This window comes from Macrotis lagotis, chromosome 1, assembly GCF_037893015.1.
Source record: "Macrotis lagotis isolate mMagLag1 chromosome 1, bilby.v1.9.chrom.fasta, whole genome shotgun sequence".
NCBI lineage: Eukaryota > Metazoa > Chordata > Mammalia > Peramelemorphia > Peramelidae > Macrotis > Macrotis lagotis.
In genome coordinates, this window is record NC_133658.1 from 550,425,640 (window position 1) to 550,434,392 (window position 8,753).

At 36.0% G+C, this 8,753-nt stretch overlaps 1 pseudogene; it reads right to left on the reverse strand.

The window, feature by feature from the left end:
• Positions 1-3,994: 3,994 nt before the first annotated feature.
• Positions 3,995-4,664, reverse strand: LOC141521249 (ran-specific GTPase-activating protein pseudogene; annotated as a pseudogene).
• Between the last annotated feature and the right edge of the window lie 4,089 nt (positions 4,665-8,753).

Below are 8,753 nucleotides of genomic sequence, written 5' to 3' on the forward strand. Positions count from 1 at the left end.
AGGATTTTGTAGTACCTGGCTACATAAATATTAAAGGATTGAAGGCCTGTAATATGATATTCCAGATGGCAGTGGAACTTGGATTACTACAAAGAATCAACTATTCAGCAAAAACTGAGCCTTCTCTTTAAAGGGGGAAAGATGGACATTTAATTAAATAGGTGACTTTCAAACTTTCCTCATGAATAGTTATAGCTGAACAGAAAATTTGATCTACAAACAGGAAATTCAACAGATACATGAAAAGGTAAAGAGAGGAAAAGGAAAAGACTGCTATTCATTCCCTTTCAAGGAAGAAGTTTCTCATTATGCTTGATAATTGAAACTCTATTAGAGAGAATTTACTTATGCTAAAGACATGTCTATTCATATTATCTCTATGTTGTTGGTGGAATTACTTATGATATTATTTTTTTAAAAAGGAAGTCACTGTAAAGAGAAAGGAGGAAGAAGGAGGTAGATGGGGTAAATTATATCACATGAAGAAGTGCAAATGGTCTATTGCAATAGAGGGAAAGAAGAGAGGAGATGAGGACTGCCTGAATCCTTCTTTCCTCAGATTTTGCTCAAAGACATTTTAACAAACACAAACTCTGTTGAGTTTAGAAATTTATCTTACTTATCAAATATTAGGAAGGGAAAGTAGGGAAGGCAAGGAAGGACTGATAGGAGAGAGGGAAGGAAGAAGGGGAAAAGGGAACTGTGAAATAAAATGGAGGGTGGTGGATAGAAGTGGGAACACATTGAGTGAAGCACAGAAAGCAAATCATGGGGAAGAAGGGAGAAAGTGAAAAGAGAGAAAAAGCTAGTAACTATAACTATGAATTTGAGTAGGATGAATTCTCCCATAAAACAGAAGTGTATAGCAGAGTAGATTAAAAACCAGAATCTTATAATATGCTACATACAAGAAACACATTTGAAGCAAAGAGATAGATACAGACTAAAGGTAAAAGATTGCAGAAAAATATATTATGGGGCAGCGAGGTGGTGTAGTGGATAAAACACCGGCCCTGGAGTCAGGAGTACCTGGGTTCAAATCCGGCCTCAGACACTTAATAATTACCTAGCTGTGTGGCCTTGGGCAAGCCACTTAACCCTGTTTGCCTTGAAAAAAAAACCCTAAAGAAAAAGAAAAGAAAAATATATTATTCTTCAGTTGAAATGATGGAGGAAGGGGTAGCAATTCTTCATTTAGACAAAGAACTTGCAAAAATACATCTCATTTAAAGAGATAAAGAAGAAAATATATCTTCCTAAAAGGTACCATAGAAATGAAGCAATTTCTATACTAAATATATATATATATTATATATATATATATATCATAATAGTATAGCATTAGAATTCTTAAAAGAGGAGCTAAATGAGTTATTTGAAGATATAGACAGCAAAACTATGCTAGTGGGGAACTTCAATGTCCCTCTTTCAAAATTAGATAAACACAACAATAAAATAAACAAGAAAGAAATTAGAGAGGTGAATAGAATGTTATAAAACTTAGATATGATAGACCTTTGGAGAAAATTGAATGAGAATAGAAAGGAATATACTTTTTTTCCTGAGGTACATGGCACCTAAACAGAAATTGACTGTGTTTTAGGACATAAAATATTCATAATCAAATGCAGAAAGACAAAAATATTAAGTGCATCCTTTTCAGATCAATGCACAATGAAAATCACATGCATTAAAGGGTCATGGAGAGATAGGATTAAAATCAATAGGAAGCCAAATAACCTTATTTTATTTTTATTTTTATTACATTAAGTGGCACTTTATTGAAACACAAAACAATTACAGAGTGTGACAAGATCTCTTTTTGGAAGGGGGAGAGTGCCTGGTATGTTTCTACCCCACACCCCTCCCTGGCTTCCCATTTCAATAGGAAAGCATCATGGGGAAATACATCTCCTTTACACACATTAACTTCAATGAAAGCATTTAAAAACATACCGTCCTGTTTCCCCAAAACTATCACTCTAGTGGGGACAGCGCAGGAAGAAATCAAAGCCAACAAACATTCATGGAGTACATTTTCCATTGTATCGATCGACACCAGAGAGCGTAATAGATCATTTGATTTCGTGTGCAATTGCTTAACACTATATTTGCACCCACATCTGCTTTTCGAAGGGGTCTTTCACAACCTGCTTCTCCTTCCCGGCCTCACCCGGCACAATCTGAGTTACAAGGATTGACAAGACCAAATGGCGATGAGAAGACAAGTTTAGCGGCTGGAGAAGGAAGTTTCTGGTTAATCAGTGTGTATTTCTCCTTTAACACATCGCCCTTCCTTTGGAATGGCGCTCTACTAAGAAGAGGCCAGGGGCTGGTATTCTTAAATGGACAGACAAAGACCCAAACAGGGAAAACACCAAGTCGGAAAGTTAACATCTAGAGTGGGACATCATAAACACAAGTGAACTGATGGAGGATGCTAAGTAAGCACCTTCAGCAAGGGAGACGGACATGTTTGTTTTGTTTTAAATAAAGCACCTTTGGTGGATGGTAAGGAAAACAATTGAAGGGAACCTGCTAAGATTAAAAACCGCACTGAAGTAAGTCCTTTTACCTATTACTACTAAGAAACTCTAGAGGCTAATAACACTTTTCAACCGTTTATGTTGCTTTGCAAAGCTCACAGTGAACAGTGGAAATAAAACTCCAGTCTGGGTGGTTCTCCCAGACGGCTGGTCATCATTTCTCAAGCTTATGGAAGAATAAAATGTTTAAAAAAAAAAAAACCTTCAGCATTTAAAATTATAAAACCATCCTCCCTATGGGAGGACCTTTCATTTTAAGCAAGCTCAAAGTTCTTGGCTTAAAACTTAGAGAATAGAGCAAAACTTAAGACAGGACACAAGTGCCCCAGGTGAGCAGCCAGAGAGAAGGGGGGAGCGGGCAGGGGCACATAGCACAGCCACATGCACGTGGTGACTTCCGGGAGGTATTCTTCACTTCTGGGGGTGCAGGAAGCTGAACCCCTGGCAGCACCTGGGACCCAACACACATCTAAAGAATAGAGGCTGAGAGGCTAGCACTGGCCTGAAAACCCTCCGGGCAGTGCCACCACCTAGGGGAACAGTCACCAGGCAAGCATTCCTCCCACCAGAGACTGGTGACTCCAAGTGTTGCCCATCTGTCACCAAGGCCCCCAGTTCAGCTGGGATGGAGCTCAGGCCTCACCCTACAGCCCCTGTGCCACCTTGACTCATGTGCTAACCCATCACACAAGGTGTGGGGAGGACACCCATGCCAGAAAGGTGAAACAGGGAGGCACAGCTTACAGAGGAGGATCAGGGGAAGGACCCCAGCCTGGCCCATGTATCTACTCCGAAAGCCAGGGCCTATGAAGGCCACACACACAAGTGCTGCTTCCACCAGCTTCCCCTAAATCCCGCGGCTGGCCAAGGTCACAACATTAAGGTATCTAGAGCACAGCGTCCTACTCCGTGGCTACCCAGAAAGACTCAATCACTCAAGCAATGCCAACTGTGGCCCAGGAAATAATGCTGCAACTGTGCTGGGCTAGCTGGTACATCACAAATGTAGAAGAATCTACTGTGAAGGGTGGGTAGCATTCCTAATGACACCATCCAACTTAAAGATACACCCTCCAAGAAAACCCTACATCATCAACACAAAGACAAAGGCACCCAAAAACAAGCAATGCCAGGGTTTACAGCCATCAATGTGTGCAGGTAAACATATAAAACTCAGTCCTGTCTTTGGATGCAGCGTTCAAATGGTTTATTCACTCTTTTGGATGTACTATAAATAAGTGTTTCCACTATGGAAAAGAATGTTATGAGCGCAGTACATATGACTGGGAATGGGCTTGCTGAAGACATCTTCCCGAAGGGTAAAAGCTTAGAAAACAACCTGGAGGCTGGAATTCAGTTCTTTATATAAAGTCCCTTGTAAAAAACACAAAACAAAATGAAACAAAATAAAGAAAATAAAAGGAAAGAAGGGGAGTCCCGCGCATGATTTATTGCAGTAACACATCCTGGTCCTTGGTCTCCTTTTCAGGCGCCTCGGGGCTCTGAGGCTCTTGGCTGCCTTCCTTCTCCTTCTCTTTCTCCTTGTCCTTCTCCTCCTTCACCTTCAGCTCCGAGAGCTTCTCCACCACTTTTTCAGTGCTCTCTTTGCCTGCTCCTTTCTTGTCTCTCTTTTTTCTCATGCCTGCATTCTTCAAATTTTGCCTTAAACTTCTGGGCATTTTCTGCGTTGAGGAACCGAATGGCCAGCAGCTCCAGCTTGGGGCTTTCATCTGCAAAATCTGCCTGTGTGTTCCAGCCCCAGGCCCTGTCACTACCTGCATTGGGCTTCAGTTCCATCAGGGGCGTTATATAGTGATTGGCACAGATCTTCAGAGTTTTGTTCCTTCTCATGAGAAGGCGAATCGTGCCTTTGTCCTTGTGTTTCAGCAGCTTCACGTCACCTGTCCCTCGCTCTTTCCATTCTGGAAGGTCATTCTCAGTCGCAAATGGGCACAGCTTGGCTCACATCTTAAAGAGCTCTTCTTCATCTTCCTCCAGGGTCTTAATTTCCTGCTCCAGAAGAGACACTATGGGTTCAAACAGTGGATCATGGTTTGAGTCATCCATGTTCCCAGTGGACATGTCGTGTTACACATGAGCTTCCTTGGCTGCCGCCATCGGGGCGGGGGAGGGGGCCGATGCTGCGGCGGTGGTGGTTGGTCCCGGCGGGGCAGCGGGGATCGCTCCGGTCCGGGCCCTGTCTCCTCTGGCGCTGGCGCTTCTCGGCCCGCGCTTACCTCTGCTCGGCCCTGGCACCTTGACCGGAAGTCAAATAACCTTATTTTAAAGAATGATTGGATCAAGAAACAAATCATATAAAGAATTAATGATTTCATCCAGGATAATGACAATAATGAGACAACATTCTAAAATTTCTGGGAAATAGCCAAAAACAGTTTTTAGGAAAACATTATACCTCTAATTGCTTACATGAATAAACTAGAGAAAGAGATCAATGAACTGAGAATGCAATTAAAAACGTTAAAGCACAAATTAAAAATCCTCAAATAGATCTCAAATTAGAAATTCTGAAAATTAAAGATGAAATTAGTAACATTGAAAGCAAGAAAACTATTGATTTAATAAATAAAACTAAGAATTGATTTGATGAAAAAATAAAATAGATAAATCTTTAGTTAATTTAATTTTTTAAAAAAGGGGAAAATAAGTTCTTACTATCAACAATGAAAAATGTGAATTCCTCATCAATGAGGAGGAAATTAAATGAATAATTCATTGCTATTTTTCCCAACTGGTATGTCAATAAATTTCATAATCGAAATGAAATATTTATATATTTACCAAAACATAAACTTCTTAGGTTAAAAGAAAGAAATTAAATAACCCAATCTCAGAAAGATAAATTGAACAAATGAACACCCCATTCAGGGACAGATGGAATCAAAAGTGAATTCTACCAAACATTCAAGGAACAATTTTTTACAATTATATATAAACTATTAGAAAAATAATTGAAGGAGTACCGCAAAATTCCTTCTGTGACACCCATATGCTGCTGATACCTAAACTAGAAAGAGTCAAAATAGAGAAAGAAAATTATTGATCAATTTTCCTAAGAATTATGATTGCAAAAAATTTAAATAATATTTTAGCAAAAGAATTACAGCAAGTTATCGCTAGGATAATATACTATAATCAAGTAGAATTGGTACTAGCAATGCAGTGTTCCTTCAATATTAGGAAAGCTATCAGCATGAATGACCGCATCAATAGCAAACCTAAAAGAAATCATATGATTATCTCAAAAGATGCTGAAAGAACTTTTGACAGAATACAGCACCCATTCCTATTAAAAACACTAGAAAACACAGGAATAAATGGAATATTCTCTAAAATGATAAGAAGTATGTATTTAAAAATATCAACAGCCATTTTATGTAATGGGGATAAGCTAGAAGCATTCCCAATAAGATCAGGGGTGTAATAAGGATGCTCAATATCATCACTATTATTTAATATTAGATTAGAAATGCTAGCTCTAGCAATAAAAGAAGGAAACTAAATTGAAGGAATTAGAATTAGTAATGAAGAAACAAAATTCTCACTCTTTGGAGATTATATGATGACATAAATAGAGAACTCTAGAAAATCATTTAAAAAACTACTAGATATAATTAACAACTTTAGCATAGGTGCAGGATATACAATAAATGCACATAAATCCTCAGCATTTCTGAACATTATTAATAGGATATAGCAAAAAAGAGGTAGAAAGAGAAATTACATTTAAAATAATTTCAGATGTAATAAAATAATTTGGAGTCTACCTTCCAAGGCAGACTCAGAAACTGTATGAAAATAACAATAAAACACCTTCTCACAAATTAAATTAGCTTTCAATAATTGGACAAATGCCGGTTTCTCATGGCTAGTTTATGTTAATATAATGAAAATGACAGTTTTACCTAATTAAAGTGATTTATTTGATGCCATTACAAACAAACTTTCAAAATATTACTTTGGTGATGTAGAAAAAATAGTATCTAAATTCATATGGAATCAAAAATGTCAAGTAGGTCAAAGGGATTAATGAAAAAAAGAAAAGGAAAGGCAGGAACCCTAGCCATACTAGATCTAAAATTACACCTTCAAGCATGAGTCATCAAAACCATTTGGTACTGTTATGAAATAGTGATGTAGATCAGTGGAATAGATTAAGTGCAAAAGAGACAGCAGTAAAAGACTATAGTAAATTACTGTTTGAAAAAACTGAAGATTCCAGTTTGTATACTAAACACTTACTCTTTAATAAAAAATTCTGATAAAACTGAAAGATAAAATGGCAGAAACTAGGTATAGACCAACATTTCACTCCCTATACCAAGATAATGTCAAAATGGGTGCAGGATTTAGACATAAAAGATAATACATAAGCCAATTAGTTTACTTGTTAGATCTATGAAAATAGAAGCAGTTTATGACCAAAGAAGAGGGAGAGAAGATTATGAAAAATAAAATGAATAATTTTTATTACATTAAAATAAAAAAAGGTTTTGCACAAACAAAACCACAACAACCAAGATGAAAAAAACGTAGTAAGTAGAGAAACAAGTTTTATTACTAGTATTTTTGGTAAAAGACTTATTTCTAAAATATCTAGAGAACTGAGTCATATTTATAAAAAAAGCAAGTCATTCCCCAATTGATAAATGTCCAAAATATATGGAAATATAATTGAGAAATCAAAGCCATTTATAATTATATTAAAATTGCTTTAAATAATTATCTATTAGAAAAAATGTAAATTAAAATATCTCTGTAGTATCACCTCACACTTCTCAGATTGGTCAGTATGAGAATAAAGGAAAATGATCAATGTTGGTGAAGATGTGGGAAAACTGGGATACTAATATATTATTTGTGCAGTTCTGAAATAATGCAACCTATCTGGAGAGCAATTATAAACAAAGGACAATAAAATATTTGCATAGCTTCTTATCAAGCATTACCACTCCTGGGTTTGTATCCTGAAGAGATAATGAAAAAGGGTAAAAATCTCATGTGTAAAAGTATATTCATGACAGTTCTTATTGTAATGGTAGAAAATGGAAAATTGAGGGACTATCCATCATTTTGTGAATGATTGAACAAACTGAATGTGAAGGAACACTATTGTTCTCTAAGAAATCATTAGTAATAGGATTTGAGAAAAGCCTGGAAAAATTGGAATGAATTGAATGAATTGATGAAATGAGAAGAATCAGAAGAATGTTTTGCACACAAACATTGGGTGATGGTCAGCCATCATGGACTTGTTCATTTAAGCAGTATAATAATCAAGTAAAAACTAGTTCTATAAAACACCATACATCTCCAGGGATGGAACTGTGGATTTTAAATGAAGACCAAAGAATATTATCTTCAATTTTAAAAAGTTGACTTTTATTATGTCTTTTTTTTCTCTAATTTTTTCTTTCTTCTGTTTGAATTTGATTCTTCTCTCACAACATGATCAGTTTGGATCCATGTTTAGCATGATTATAAATGTAGAGCCTATATTAGTTTGCATTTGGCAGGGCAACAGGGGGAGAAAAATGCAAAACTTAAAACTTAAAAAAAGATTGATTAAAAACTTCCATTGCATATAGATAGAAAAACAAATATATAAGATATTTTTTAAAAATAAAATTAAACATTTAAATAGGTCATTTTGTTGATTGTTTAGTATTTTATTTATTATTGTTTTGAAGAACTAAATATTAAGTTGATTGTCATTGTAAAATTGTTGTGGAATTAAATAGAATTTGCTCACATCCAAAAAAAATCAGAAATCTCAACATGACAGTCATTTCCCATTTGATGGCAATCTTTCAATTTCCACTATTTTGCCAACCCACAAATAGAGTTGTTTTATATGAGTAAATATAGATAGATAAATGGATAGATAGATGGATAGATAGATGGATAGATAGATGGATGGATGGATAGATAGATAGATAGATAGATAGATAGATAGATAGATAGATAGATAGATAGATAGAAAGATAGAATAGCCCTTTGGCCCTTTGTTTGGATCAGTTCTAAACTCAACCAAGTGTCTTAGTGTCCTAATTTTTCTTCTTTCCCTACAAAATATGTAAAATATGTTATTTTCCTTTTCTAACATATTAACCTGTCTGAGAGGTGAGAAAGAGTATCTCAGAAATGTTTGAATTTGCATTTTTAATCAATATAGATTTAAAAGAA